Source organism: Amblyomma americanum, chromosome 1 (genome assembly GCF_052857255.1).
Source record: "Amblyomma americanum isolate KBUSLIRL-KWMA chromosome 1, ASM5285725v1, whole genome shotgun sequence".
Taxonomy (NCBI): Eukaryota; Metazoa; Arthropoda; class Arachnida; order Ixodida; family Ixodidae; genus Amblyomma; species Amblyomma americanum.
Window position 1 is genome coordinate 45104682 of NC_135497.1, and position 15529 is coordinate 45120210.

Sequence of the window (15529 nt, forward strand, 5' to 3'; positions counted from 1 at the left end):
AAGTATGGGACTAACGAGGGTTTGGAAATTCAAGTTATAAAGGAGTAACTTTAGGTTGCCGCAATGCCATCGAACGAAGGAAACTCTGGCTGTCATGCTGAAATACATAAAAAACATGTAGCAAGTGGTGTTCATAGTGATGGTCAAAGCTAATATTATTGTATTTTGCAAAAAGATGTCTTGTCGAGTGACGATCAATATTAGCTATGTAGCAAATGTACCTTTTTTTGCAGAACTGTCATATTTTCAATATTTGCTCTTGTGGTGCTTGCCCACACTAAACTGCAGTAGCTCATGTGCGGGGCAAATAATGCGTTATATAACTGAAGTTTAACCTTTTTGTGGCAGAACAGTACGCGACATCGCGACATAGCTCCAGTCACTGAAGAGATTTTTTTTTTGTAGCATAGTTGACAAGAGTGTCCCAACGCAAATGGCAAGAAAAATAGACACCAAGAATTTTGTGAGTATCGACAAGGTCAATATTTTTATCTTGAATCACTAGAGAATTTTCTAAAATGAATTTCTTATTTCTGGATCAATATAAAATGGCTTTCGTTTTCTGGTTGTTTATTTTTACGCGATTTAAATGGGACCAGGCAGACAATTTTTCAAGTACATCATTACAATGAAGCACAAGGGCATTGGGATCATTACCAGAAATAAGCACAGTACTGTCATCAGCATATATAATGAACTGAACACTGTTGTCAATATGAACTATGTCATTTGTGTATAAGTTAAATAGAAGCGGGCCTAATACACTCCACTGTGGTAGACCACAATATATTGGTAGTAACGATGACTGTTAGTTGCTAATACAGACACACTGGCTTTTATTGCTGAGATACGACTTAGGGAAAGCATGAGATTTTCCATGGATGCCATATGAAATGAGTTTTATATGTTATGGTCGAGAAGGTCAAAAGCTTTGCTGAAGTCAACAAAAAGACAGAGCGTATATATTCTGTTTTCAATGCTCTGGAATATATTTTATTTTATTGCAAGGAGCGCCGTTTCCATAGATTTGCCTTTTCTGAATCCGAACTGACAATCGGTCAGCGCCCTAGAGCCTTCTTCCAAAAGAAGTCTGCCATCTGTGAATCATTCGGAAAAGCTTGTTGCAGGCGTTTCCCAGCTTCTCCCGGCGAGCTTCGCGAAAGCAGGCTATTCTGAGGCACTCCTTGAAGTACTCCACTTGGTGCCAGGCCTCAGAGCAGAGAAGACGGCATAATCTGTCGCCATGCTTCCCTGACGGTGGTAAGAGACCTACTATCCAGAAAACTTCGTGCGGGATAAAGTGACGTTTGATAGAAACTGAGTAGAGGTACGCCTTGCATGTTGCTACAATGACGAGAGAAGTGTAGACAGAAGAATCCAGGAGAAACCACTTAAAAGAGGTGCCTGATTTATAAGAAATTAACTGCATTAAGGATAGTTGCCGGGCCAGTTGGTACATGATCTTACCGAAAAACAGTGCGCTTACACGCTCTGTTACCAAGGAATAAAGCCAAGCCCGTCCCCAGGTAGACAGTTCATGTTTTGGCAACACTAAAGTGTCGTCTGGTTGAAGCGACACAAAATATTTACTTTTACAAGAACCAGTGCACGTAGCATAATCACAGAAAAATATTTTTACACTGGACAGAAATACAGCAGCACAGTGCATGACTGACACACGAAAGGCTTCGGTGACAGTGCGAGACTGATCTGAAAACCTACACAACGAACCAGCGACGGTACAGTGGCTAAATCCTTGATAGTAGTATCTAACAGCCGTCTAAATGCTCGCGTGCGCGACAGATGGGAGCGCTTTACTGCGAAGCAACAGTAAACCTTCGCCACTAGTCTAATCAAAAGTGTGCCTCATCGCGACCTCCACCAAACTTTTTGCTCACAGTGGAACGAAGCAAGTACATGTGGGGTTCCAATAGCAACGATGCGACGTGTTAGGCTATCATCTCATCATCTTAACATAAATGATGCATGTGCGTTTGTTCCGGCGTGCCAATCAACATCGAGAAGACAAAGATAGTTATAAAGAAACAACAAAGCATGAAGCTGTCAAACCTCAAGTGAACATCAGAAGTAGCAGAACCATCTAACCTAAACAATAATTCGAAGCTAAGCAGCAGAAGAAAATATATCAAGGCCAGGATTGAGCAAACAGAAAATCATCGAGGAAACCTAAAAGCAGCAACAAGCAATGAGAGCATACATGAGCAAAATATAAGCAGTGGGAGACAAACAGCAAGTAAGCTCTGATATGTGATGGTGCTGTTAAGTATTCACGAGGATGAATTGCAGTGTACGCTTGGGGTCCCTAGCAGAGAAAGAACTGTGGGCACAGAGAGTAAGCAGAAACCACATAAGAAGTCCAATAGTCTCCAATGAAAATAACAGACTACGATGAGTAAAGGAACATTAGAAGTGTAAGGAAGCTCTATGAAAGCCAAGTAGAGTTCGGAGATCTAGACCATGAGAGAGAAATTATCAGGAGATTCAGAAGTGCCTGCAGTGAACTCGGTGGGCATTCTTGTGTTTTGAAGGAGCCTAGTGATTTTGCTAAAAAGAAAAGCCACATCTTGAAACTTGAAGGCTAACAAAGAGGCTTGAGATTGAATTCAGGAAGAATAGAGTAGCCACAGAGATGAAAATGTTAGCAGTAACACTGGTCTGTGGCAACGCTGATTTCAGAACAAGCCTGAGTTGTCAATATTCTGGAAGAAAATAAAAGAAAATGGACCTGGTCACGGCATATGATGCAGCGAATGAATCACCAATGGTCTCTTAGGGCAACAGAATGAATTTGATAAATTTAATGGTACAAAGGCATCTGTGGCCAAAGAGTGCCTAGCACAAGTTAATTTCGTCTACTCAAGCTGAGGTCAGAGACCCATTTCCCAAGCATTTCATTCCAGATAAGCTGAGCACGAGGCCAGGAAACAGCTTGTGCACATTATATCACAACAATGAGTTTCAACCCAAGAAAAAATACAGCTAGAGATAGCTTATTATAAGCTCACTAGATAAGATTAGATTTCTTCGGAGTGTGGCATGCAGCTGGTGCAAGACATAGATACTTAAAGATCACTAGAAGAGTCCATTGTCCTGAGGTAAATGTAAACTAAGCGACGGCGATAATGAAATCCGTTACACTCGTGCTCGAGCTGTTCAGAACCAGCTCAAGAGGGAAGTTTGCTCAGTGTGACAAAAAAAAATCAGAAGTTCACCCAAGAACTGGCGGCAGTATCAGGCTGCAGGTGCAGAAAAAGTAATCCTGCCTAAAAGAAGAGCTATATAGAGCACCAAGCATTTTGAGGCCAGTCCTACACTGACAGCTGCTAACAAATATTCTAAAACTGTTTTTCATTGCACAAACAATACCCAGTTTGTATTGGTCATGTGATTATGTTAATGAGACTCTCCTATAAATCCTGGCAAGAGCTAAACTACAAGTTGTCTCTGCTTAGTTTGTATAGCAGCAATGAAGAACTTACACACGTAGATTATTCATGTAGAAGTTTTATTCATGGTGTGCCCTATGAATTTTAAATTATACTAAAATGTAATAAAGTGGAGTGCTTGTGCCTCAACAAAAAAGAGAACACAAGCTAAAGGTAATCACAAATTGCCCAAAACATGAGTGTTTAACACAACAAAGATGAAAAGAACACCTCTCCACAACTGGAAGAAAACAAGGTGATACCAAGCACACATCTGAAAATTGTTTCTTCCAAATCCCGTCTGGTGCTCCAGCACTCATCAGCCAGCATGTCATGAAATGTACCTTAGTTCCGGTAGCTGTAAAGAGTACAGCTGTTCCGGCATTTTGATATATGGACAGTAACCCTCAATGACCATCAGGCTGAATGCTTTCAAGTGACTTTTAGTAACAAGACTGCAGTGAAACGCTTAGCAAGTTATGCTGGCATAATAATGCAAACCGCTAAATCTGAGAGTTTGCTACCACGCAACTCTGAGATAACACCTAAAGTGTTGTAATCGAATGCAAAAAAAGATTGCCTATTTTATAAACAAAAGTCAAGAGTCTGCAATGCAATGGCACGACGGAAGTGAGGCAATGCAAAGGCACAATGGAAGTGTTGCAACACGGCAACAGCAGTACAATGTACACTTTAAACATAACAATAAAACATGATCTTTTATCCTTAATTATCAGAATTTAAACATCCTTGTTTTCCTTGCTCTCTTGCAAAATCAAGTTTAGATTGTGAAAGAAAGCAAAAAGACAAGGATACACAAAGTGATGGCCACACACATTGCTCTTAATCTCAGTGTAGTTTTGAGCACGTCCAAGATCTAAACAATGGTTAACCAACTAGCCTAAACGCTGCCGTTATTCCAAAATTAAGCCTTTCACAAATTGGGAGCCCCTTTCACCATACAAGGTGTACCATATCTTGATCCAACACTTTTTTCATAATATAAAGAATAAACTCTAAAATAAACTCTGCTTGAAGATTTTGCACTAATACTTGTCTTTTTGATTCTACGAATGTAACATGCAAGTGTTCAATGAAATGACCATCTGCCCATCTTGATCATTGCTCGAAATCAGGGTATAATGCACCATGAAGGGCAGGCTCTGCTTGATTTTTATGATTCCTAATGAAGCAAGTACATGCAACTGTTCTGCTGGCTTGTATGCAGCAGGTTTGCCCAGCTAGGTGAACTGTGGTTTTGCTATAAAAATTAAATGGTACTTGGGAACCGGATAGCTTTCTAAAATGCATTTAACATATATATACGGGCTTTAACAGTGCCTGGTGTAAGCAACATCAGGGGGGGTGACCACAGCGGTGGTCTAGTGGTCTGAGCATCCACCTCGCAAGCAGGAGGTGTGGAGTTCGATCCCTAGTGCCGCCGCGTATCCACCGGTGATACAATGGGTACAAGCTTTAACCTGATCTGGTACTCGGCTTATTTAGCATGAAATGCTTGAGAAATGGGTCGTTTAAATGGCTAGTTTAAAACTTGAAATAAACATGCTGCAATATATGCAAAAAAACTATTTTTGTGCTCTCTCTACATGACATCAGTTAATCATATCATAGTGTTGGTAGTACACAAAATGCATGTGCGGAACATATACATGCACTTCTTTTTGTTCATATCTTACATATGTGCTGTTATGGGCAGTTATGTGCTGGGAAAGAAACAGAAGTGAGCAATGTTGTGTTACAGCCTTTCTTCTGGTGAAATTTGAATCATGTGAAGTGCAGCTGAAAGAAATTGTTTCATACATAAGTATATTTCATGCAACACAACAAAAAGTGCACAGCCCCATGATGAGTTGTGGTTTAAACTAACAGCGAGCATTTTACTGCTCTATTTGACATATGATGCAAGTCAGTGATGCTGGAGGCACAAAACTAAATACTGTGAGGTAACTAGAGCCAATATGAGCAATCATGCCTTAAAGAGATATTTTAAATATGCATGTTCCAGAATGAACTAAAGTTATCCTTAGGAGCATTCAGAGGAAGACAGTTTTGCTAAATGCCATTTGCCAGAATAGGCTTTTTATGAAACAGTTGCAAATGTAAAGAATCTGACTTCAAGGCCTTACTATGCATGCTCTAACGGCGAAGTAGTTGCAACAAGCAATTTGTATACTACACCCCTAGTTTTACGGTGGGTCTGCACTGCACAATTTTCATTCAAGGTAGTGAAAAGTATGTGCCATAAAACAGACCTCTGCTTGCTGAAAGCAGCAAATAAATACTGGATTTTTAAGGCAGGAAAGAAGTTACAAAATTCCTTCTGCAGGTTTTGAACTTATTTGAAAACTATCAATCCCTGACCTGCAATGATTGAAGTTTTAACAAATAACATTTCCATTGTAACATTGGAAACGCTTTCTTATTTGAGGAACGACTTTTGAAAAGCCTGTTTTTCATGGCAACTGTCAAGTAGCCCTGATAAAGAGAAACCAGTCACTACACACAACCAAGCCCCTGTAGCCGGAAAATGGCATATTTTCAACCATATCCTCATGATGTAGCTTTAAAGTAAGTGTTAAACAATACAAATCTCTTGATTTATTTCTTGATTTACCACTGGCGCATCCATACAAAGATAACAGTAAAAGATGTGGTTATCTGTACATAGTAAGGGCTTAATTGAGAGGTAACTCGCCATACAAGGATTGTATGATACAGAGAGAGTAGGCAGATGGTTTCTTGACACTCGCAAAGTGAACAAGAGGGAAAACCTCAGGGTGCCTGCCGACGTTTAAAAAAAAAGGACCTGTTTTCGTCTGGAGTCAGCATATCCTGAGGAAACTTAAAATCTCTCAAGTGCAGGGTTGTCCACTCTTAGTGCGAACACGCGAACGCATGGCTCTGCTCTTTGGAGGGCCACTGCTTTCGACATTTCCGCACATCGAAGTGAAGTGACAGATAGCACGAAGCACCACATCCAGGTGCACCTCCTCCAGCTCCATTTTGCAGCGATAAGTGGCTGTGTCGCACGCAGTGGACCTCTAAACACTGCGGCCACATGCTCGCATGTTTGCACTTAAAGTGGCCAGCTCTATACATTCCGTCACTGGCATAATTACTTAAAAAGGCCTTGCACAAGGCAAGAGGTTTTCCAAGCACTTCATATTGCTGACTTATCGTTTCTTTCACCCTAACCCTCCCCCAACCCATCATTTCCACCTGAATCCCCCTCCTTTCCTTTTTCCTTTAATTTATCATTATACTTTTAGCTTAAGCCCTGCACCTCCTGATGTCACTTCTGGGGACCCTTGGCTTCCACCCTCTTCCCTCCTCCCTTCTTTTTGCCTTTTCTCCGATCCCGCCCTCATTTTCTCTTTTTCTTTCACATTATTTTGACTGCCCCTGGTATTTTATTCTGCCATGCTGTTTAACTCCTTTATCCTAGTTTTTATGTAAAGGCAGCCAGCCATACCAAGTCACCTGTTGCAGCTGGACACAAAGCCTTTCAAGCCCACTACCTCTCCATACCCCAGGAATCCTTTTTACTGAGCTGGCCTTTTCTTTTCACAGTTTCGCAGGTCAACCGGTTAATCCTCGTTAGCAGCCATCATGTCTGGACAAGGTTCACGCTCCCCATCCTAATGGCCTTCCCATATTGCACCTTCGTCCCACACACCAGGCATTTCTCCTCGAAGTGAAAACCTTGCTTAAACCCCACCAATGATGAAGGCTTTTCCAGAAGACAATTCCTCTTGTCGAAATTTCGCAAGCCCCCTGAGGCTTTTCCCTCCCTTATTAAGTTTGTGAGATACAAGGGATAGGTGTTCAAGCAGCCATACCACACTAAAACACATTTTTTAGTGACACGAAAGGCTCAGCACCTTTAGTCCTGACCATTCTGAATCATGCTTTGGTGGCTTAGTGTGTAAAAATACTGGACATGACAAAAACAGCTAATTAGTGAGGGCTATTATTTGCTATAGGTGAAATTATAACATTCTCTTACAATAGTGAAAAGAAACCACCATCATTGACATCAATGTACAATTTGGTTGTAACATACGGCTCTAATATGACAATCTAGTTAAACGTAAATTCCCTTTTTGCACTTCAAAACTGCATGCATTATTTCTAGAAAGCACAAGAACAGAAGTTCATACATAGTGCCAAAGAAAAGAGTACATAATAGTACAACTTATGAGGTGTTTATCAGCAACTGCAATGAGCAAGGCTATGTAACTGGTAATCCAGAGTTGCAGAAAATCAGAAATAACTGCAATTCAATTGAGACCTTGTCTGAGATCTGAGTGGAATGGCCGCCATTACTTTAGAAACAAAATGATATGGTACCAATCATAACTGAAACAGAATAGCTTCACCCTTTGCAAGTCCCGCACTATACCATGTACCAAGATAGTGCTAAAAGTAGCCTGAATCTTTCAACCAACTGTAAGCATGTGAAGTAAAATAGGACAAGTTTGATGGTTACATGGTTTCACTTCTTAGGTACAGACACCAAATTTTTGCTTGCGTGTTCTCTACATTCAAATGATGCATTAGACATTTGTATACATGGAGTACTCTGTGGTATTCGTGTACGACTGCTAAATAATTTATAATTGAATTTCTTCTGAACGCTGTTTCGGTTTCATCAGTCGAACGATAACTATGATGCATAGTTGATCTTTAGGTCACATGAGGCATAAAAACTGGAGTATATAATTGCAGACACATCAGTTTGTGTCATTCCAGGTATTGGAAGAGGCTGTTTTATATGTCGTAGTGAATTAAAACTATGTATTAGCAAATATGTTTTTCTAGTGCATGACGTGACCAAAACAATAACTTGACATCACAGTCGTCGTCCAGTTGACGAAATCGAAACAGCATAAGAGAAGAAATTCAACCATAAGTTATTTAGCTGTTGTAGGCAAGTACCACCCAGTAACCCATGTATTCTAATGTCTAACACATCGTTTGACAGAAGAAATTGCACATTAAAATTAGGTGTTCATAGTCCTTTAGCAACCAATGATAAGGCATGAGGTCATTATTCAAATTTTATTTGCCATGCTGTGATATCGGGCCAGTTGAGTGATTTTCACAATTCCTGACAGTTCATGCTTCTTGCTCATTCCATTCACCTGATATTTATTTTGTGCGGGGACCTTTTCTGGCCACTGCCTGTGCACAAACATCAAGGCATCAGTCACCAAGAAAGATGGGTGTTAAAACTGATTGAGAACAGAACGAAAAATTTAAAAAAAGCACAAGTGTTTTGTTTTGCTCCCAGAAGGCTACAGAATTCATTTATGGTTTATGGATGTTCAACATCACAAATCGACTCGGGCTATGAGGGTCGCCGTAGTGAAGGGCTTCGGAAATTTCGACCACCTGGGGTTCTTTAACGTGCACTGACACCGCACAATAAAGGCGCCTCTAGACATTGACCTCCATCGAAAATCGACCACCACGGCCGGGATTGAATCTGCGTCTTTCCGGTCAGCAGCCGAGTGCCATAACCACTGAGCCAATGCGGCGGCTCTACAGAACTTCTTTCGAGCTGAGATGAATGCTTGAAATATCATCATGAAGAGTATCATGTGCGGCCACAGAAAAAATCACTGCATTTTTCATTTTTTCTATCAAACGAACAGGCAATTACAGTCAATGATTCTTAAATTAGCTATGGTTTAAAGGTTTAATGTCTATACTTTGAGTAACTAAAAGGGAGGAAGTTATTCTAGTGCCCTTCTCCCTGGCATTGGACTGACTGGTAGCTCCACTCTAAACTGTGATCAGCCCTCAATGCACTTCCATGTCAAAGTACTAAGAAGTAACAGCATCCAGCATGATGTTGCACTTGTTTGACATCAATCTATCCCCTGGCACTTCGAGGTTCCTGGACACATTAAATATCAGCCAATCTGCACTGTACATGAAGTTCGTCATGGTGTGGTGCATCTTGACAGAAAGCATGATAACTAAGTGGATAAGATAAAGAAGTCTGTGGGGAAAAGGGGGCCACAGCTGGCACAGGACAGGAACAACCGGAGAGGCATGGGAGATATGTTTGTCCTGCAGCGGATGTAGTCAGGCTGCTGCTAATGATGATATTGAGAAACACTGTAGTATTGGCCCGGGGTGGCCGAGTGAAAGGAGCCATGACTCAGTGGCTTGAAAATGACGCAAGAGGATTCACTGGACAAAGAACAGGAATTTATAGACTGAATGACCCTTATGTCTTACGAGTGCATGCACCTGAGAGGTGATTGCAGCTGTGGACGCAGCTGTCCATTGAAGTTTTGAGTCTGTTGAGATAACACGTTGGGTAAGCTATTCCCTGTTTTGCTGCCGAAGGAAAAATCGTCAGCGAGTGGAGTTGCTTTGCTGTTCATTGTCAATATCTACTGCTCAAAGTAAAGAAAACTAGCGTATAAGAAATACAGCATTTCATATTATGCTTTGATCAAATGCAGTGAGAATGAAACAGACTAGAGACTTGTCTTATGATGTTTGCATTCATTACTTTGCACGAGGGGAAAATAAATTTGTGTAGAGTTGACCTACTGCTTGCCACTGTCCTAGAAGAAATGAATCCGGGTCTCAGAAAATCTACCGAGAATACTGATGCTGCATGTGCATTTCTCTCAACTGTTCTGAAATATGCACATGTTACCAATTTTTTTACAACCTGATTACTGTAATCTTTGCAAGACATATGAGGTTGATGGACTGGGAAAAAAGTTAGGAATGGTACCTTTGGTGCTTGGCACCTGGACAAACAACTGGCCACTGGGTGTCACCAGGGGCTCTGCTACCAGGTGCCTTAGCAACAGTAGCCGATTGCCCAGATCTAAAGGAACCATGTGAATGATTACCGAAAAGTTGAGTTTATGGACAGCAGATGCATGAACACAAAATAGCTTTCAAACATTACTTCAGTGGGATGAATGGGTCCAAGCCTCTAAACTATATCTGGTAGTACACAAATTATCACAACATCTCTTGCGCAGAATCATCCAAAGACACATTCGACATGCAGTACGAACGGGGACAGTTTGTGTTTAATTGAATCCAAAAGTTTACGCTGATCGACCAATGTTACTTCAAACAGAGAAAGCGCATTCACGTTGTACTGATGTTATCGTGAACATGCGACGAGACGCAGGGTTATAATAAAAACAAAAAACCGCTTTCAAAATTTGAGAAAATGCTAACCTTCTCACAAGTTCGCTGAACCGGAGACGTTGCCGTGTGGCTGCCGCCAAAGTCCCTCGCAATGCACAGAAACAATAAAAATGCAGTGCCGCTGACTTTCCTTGAACAATTTCAGTCGATTAAACTTCCAACTGTTGGCACCGACCCCACAATACACCTCTGCAAGCATGTCTAGAAGTTTGGCGCGCAGCCATGCCATTTGCCATTTCCAGAGCTGCAAGGGAAATTCATAGCGCCATTCGCGTATTTGCGTCCATGCTCACGTCGCTAACGTTGCAAAGGCGCACAACGGCAAAAACATATAAGAAGTATTTAATCTTACGGTAGCTTTTTTTCGCTGACAACCTGAATGGTTTGGTATATGAAATTTTTTCTTTTCCTGTCGAAATAACGCAAGCGTTATCAACCCATGACGTCACATCCGGGTTGAAGACGTCACGTCCGGCAATTATTTTGTTGTTTGAGCAATGCCTCCTGAAGAACAACATGCCTGAAGCATCAGGGGGTTTTCTGCCCACCATAGAGCACTCGTCAGCCATATGGCAGTGCTGTCCGATGACCCTCTAGCCGACGACACGGAGAGGGCACAGAATTTTCTTGTCACTGCCATTACAGCAAAAAGTATGCCTTTTGGAGTGTTGTTTCTTATATGATTTGCGTGGTGTGTTTAGTGTTACCGTATAAGAAGTGACGCATCAATGACTGTAGTTGCTGGAGGGAGTAGCAAGCGAAAATGCATTGCTGTTGCGTTCCGTTTTGATTGTCCAGTCAGCGGAACGGCGGAGCGGAAGCCTGGCGTTTCGTACAATGAAATTCCTGCCGACTTAGAACTCCGAGAAAGACAGGTCAAGATAATTTGAAGAAGAATCTGGCAGGCAAACACAACATCAAATAATTCTGCACTTCGCAGCTTGCATTTCCAGACAAGGAAATACTACTGTAGACAGTTTGACTGACCACCAAGACTGCAGTGGACTCTTTTACCCGATCTCAGCGCTCCTAAGAGTGTTACAGGGTCTCAAGAAGCTCATCAATATCATGCTCAAAGACAGAACGCAACTTCAAAGGCCACTGGACACATGCTTGCTCTACAGTGTGAATAAAATCGTGGGTTTGCCTGTCCTGACCTGTAAGAGAACAAGGACTGCGGCATATTATATGCAAGAAGTTCATCAAACCATTGCTAACAAACCATGCACTTGACATAACAGGCAAGAACGCAGTTAGGAAGATGTACAAGAAACCTCTTTCTCTAAAATTCTTGAAACTGCAGTATAAGAAATGATTTCCGCTGCCTTCATTGCACCGACGCATGCCATTTTTCCTTGTAAGTGTGCAAGTGTCTGTGCCTTCAAGCGCAGTGTTTTAATTTGCACAAGTCGCTCACCATGTCTGATACTCCCCTTGTTCCACTTGTCATTTCATCAACGCACGTGCTTGTCATTTGAAGAAATCCAGTCAATCAGGCCTGCTGTACGTGTTACTCCCGTCACTGTGCGCATGTGCATCACACAGGTACCTAGTAAGCTGTGTTTCTAGCAAAAAGAATAGAGAAGATGGGCATGGATTTACTTGAAATTTGTCAACGCTATTCAAGGAGGTACCGTTCGGCGAAAGCTCGTTGGAAAAATGACCAGAAACAGCTAGCACAGCTAGGCTGCCTTGACCTCCAAGATCTGCTTCACCCGATCGAAACGTCTCTCGCAATGCTCCGCAGCAAGATTTTAACAGACGTGCGATTCGCAAAGTTCTAAGAACAAGATTAAATATGAGGGTTGTGCCCCTGCAGGCCAGCGACTCCCCGCGGCGTTTCAGCTTCCATCCATTGAGCGCCATATGAAGCCAACTGCGTGCCGCTGACACCAACGACCACCAAAATCCAGAAACACTTGGAAGAATTTTCAAGCAGCAAATCGCAAAGAAGTCTTACCATGAACCTGCTCTAGGAAATCGTTGTTTCAGAGAACAAATCGTTGCATGTATACCCACAGGCGACCTGTGAATTAGCGCAGAAATGTTGCCCATGCGATTCAACTTGACCGCTTAGGTTTTCATTACGACGCCTCAAACAGTCTCTCAACTCCTCCATGTGTAGGTCAAAGAAGCAGAGAAGGTATGGCACGTGTTATTTAATGAAATGATGACAGTTATTTGCTAAAAGGTTATAGTTTATAGGGGTTTAACGTCTTAAAGCGACTCAGGCTGAGGGACGCCGTAGTGAAGGGCTCTGGAAATTTTGACCACCTGGTGTTCTTTAAGGGAGCTGCTGACGCCAAGTTCCTGGGTTTGATCCCGGCGGAGGGGGTCGAATTTTGATTGAGGTGAAATTCTAAAGGCCCATGTACTGTGCTATGTCAGTGCACGTTAAAGAACCCCAGGTGGTCAAAATTTCCGGAGCCCTTTACGACAGTGTTCCTCATAGCCGGAGTTGCTTTGGGACATTAAACCCTCATAAATCAAACCATTCTTTTTTGTAATAATATGTAAGGCATTGTTACACACAGATTACTGTGTGGTATGCTCCTACGGCTGCTAAATAATTTATAACTGAATTTCTTTCTCGTGCTGTCAGTTTCAACAGCTGAACTATGACTGTGACCTTAAAGAGAGATTGCAGGTCATGTGAGGCATGAAAAACTGCAATATAATTGGTGCTACTACATTTGTTGTCATTCCTCTTGAGGAAGGCTGGCTTCAGCAGTGCAGTAAATTAAAACGATAAAGCAGCAACTATATCACAGTTTTTGTATGCCTTGAATGACCTAAAACCTCTCTTTGTCGTCACAGCTCTCATTCGGCTGTTTAAACCGAAACAGCGTGACAGAAAAATTCGATTATAAATTATTTAGCGGTCGTAGGCGAATACCACATGGTGATTCATGCATGCTCTATGCATGCATCGCACAGTACACAAGCCCCTAGAATTTTGCCTCCATCAAAATTCTAGAGGCTCGTGTACTGTCATGTCAGTGCATTGTAAAGAACCCCAGGAGACGAAATTTCCAGAGCCCTTCACTATGGCATCCCTCAAAGCCTGAGTCACTTTGGGACGTTAAACCCCCATAAGCCATAAACCTTTCAACAAGGAACTGTCATCATTTCTTTAAATAACTAGTGCCATCTCCGCTTCTTTGACCTACACATGGGCACCGCCATATTGCTGCACTGCAGCTGCACTTCCATTTCGGCGAGTGCAAGCCAGCCTGGAACTCGTGCTGCACTTCTTGAACTAGTGCAGAAAGTGCAGTCAAATGGAAGAGACTATGATTATGTGGCCACTTCCTTTGCATTGGGTGGGTGACAGTTTTTTGTCCTAGCCATTACATAGAAAGAAGAAACAAAAAGGAAACGTGGAAACATTCCCTATTAAGAAAACAGCTTCCACTTGTAGTCCCGAAATGAACAAAGCCTGCCTGAATATTGAAGCAAGCAACTAGGCTGTCATGGATCTAGCAAATTATAATTTTGAAAGTGGGCCTCCTGCTGTGAAACTGTCAACGTTTGTGCCCCTAGAGGCAAGCAGTGGCGAGAGGCGAGAAGTCACAGACGAATGTAGATAGGAGAGGTAGCTGAACAAGGAAGTAGTTCCCATAATTGAATACACAGAAAGACAAGGACGAGACATGTTTACGTTCTTTCTTCTATGTTTGTCAATTTGCTTTCACAAGTTAGGAGTAGATGTTTGTTGTAGTTTTACTTTTTGAGGAAAATGGGGAGGCAGTTGTTCATCAGGAGACATGCAGCCCAAAAGACAGAGCACAGGAGTGACTCACACATCATTAGTGTTTGCATTTTGTTCCTACTGCTCTGTGTGCTTGCACCATTTGTCCCCAAATGGGGCATTGACATGATGTTATGTGGTGCTATGCTGGTAAAGCATGTGTGCTGCATGCATATGGGTGTGTGGCATTCAGATTCAAGCACCAACACACAGCTTCTAGAGCAGTACGAATTATGGGGGCAAAACAACCTCAAGGATGTGGATGAGTAGTTTAGCTCTTCAACACGATAGCAAGGCAGACGAGTTGGTGATACATAATTAAAAATTTAACAGTGCCGAAAATGGGGACTTCAAGGTTAGTAAACACAGGAGAAGCGCAGGCAAGTTGATGATACAAATTTAAAAAATTAACAGCGTGGAAAACGGGGAATTCAAGGGTAGAAAACACAGGACAAGCGCTTGTCCTGTGTTTTCTACCCTTGAAGTCCCCGCTTTCCGTGCTGTTATGTTTTTAGCTCTTCAGTTTGCTTTTTCTGAAAAAATTCTGTGCCAGGAGCTTTTAATACATGTCAGCCCACCCCTCATATAATACTCCCTTGTGGGCCTTTGAGGTACAATTAAAAAAAAGTAATGCCCTTTCAAAATGTATAATTTGCAACTTTGGTGCAAGGTTTTCGGTGGCCCCTTCAGGGTGTTTGCCCAGAGCTTGTAGCGATTGCTCAATGTCACTTGGTCCTAAGAACCAGACCATCAACCAATTGCCCTTGTGCCTCTTGATGAGAAAATCTGAGGTAAAAATGACAATTTACCACAGCTGTGAACAGTAATGAGCTGGATGTATTGCCAAAGAGAATCAAGGTCATCTACTTGACCGTGGTAAGAATTTTGGGTTGGTTAGAGCATAGAAGGCTTAACATAATCTTCCATATCTTAATAGATGTGGCATTGTTGGCATGTGTAATTAAAAATTTGTTTAAATGTGTGTGGCTGGTGAGCTGTCAGCTCGGGCATGACAAAGTTGTAAGCTCAACAAGAAGTACCTGTGCTGTTTAAGCTCAGGGCAAGAGCTTTGAGCGAGGCCACTGCACTACGTCCTTGTACATTTGGATTTCGTGGTGCT

At 42.0% G+C, this 15529-nt stretch overlaps 1 protein-coding gene across 9 annotated transcripts in view; it reads right to left on the reverse strand.

Moving 5' to 3' along the window:
* Positions 1-15529, reverse strand: part of LOC144112717 (uncharacterized) — a 75030-nt gene that overhangs the window by 22992 nt on the left and 36509 nt on the right. The window lies entirely within an intron of this gene.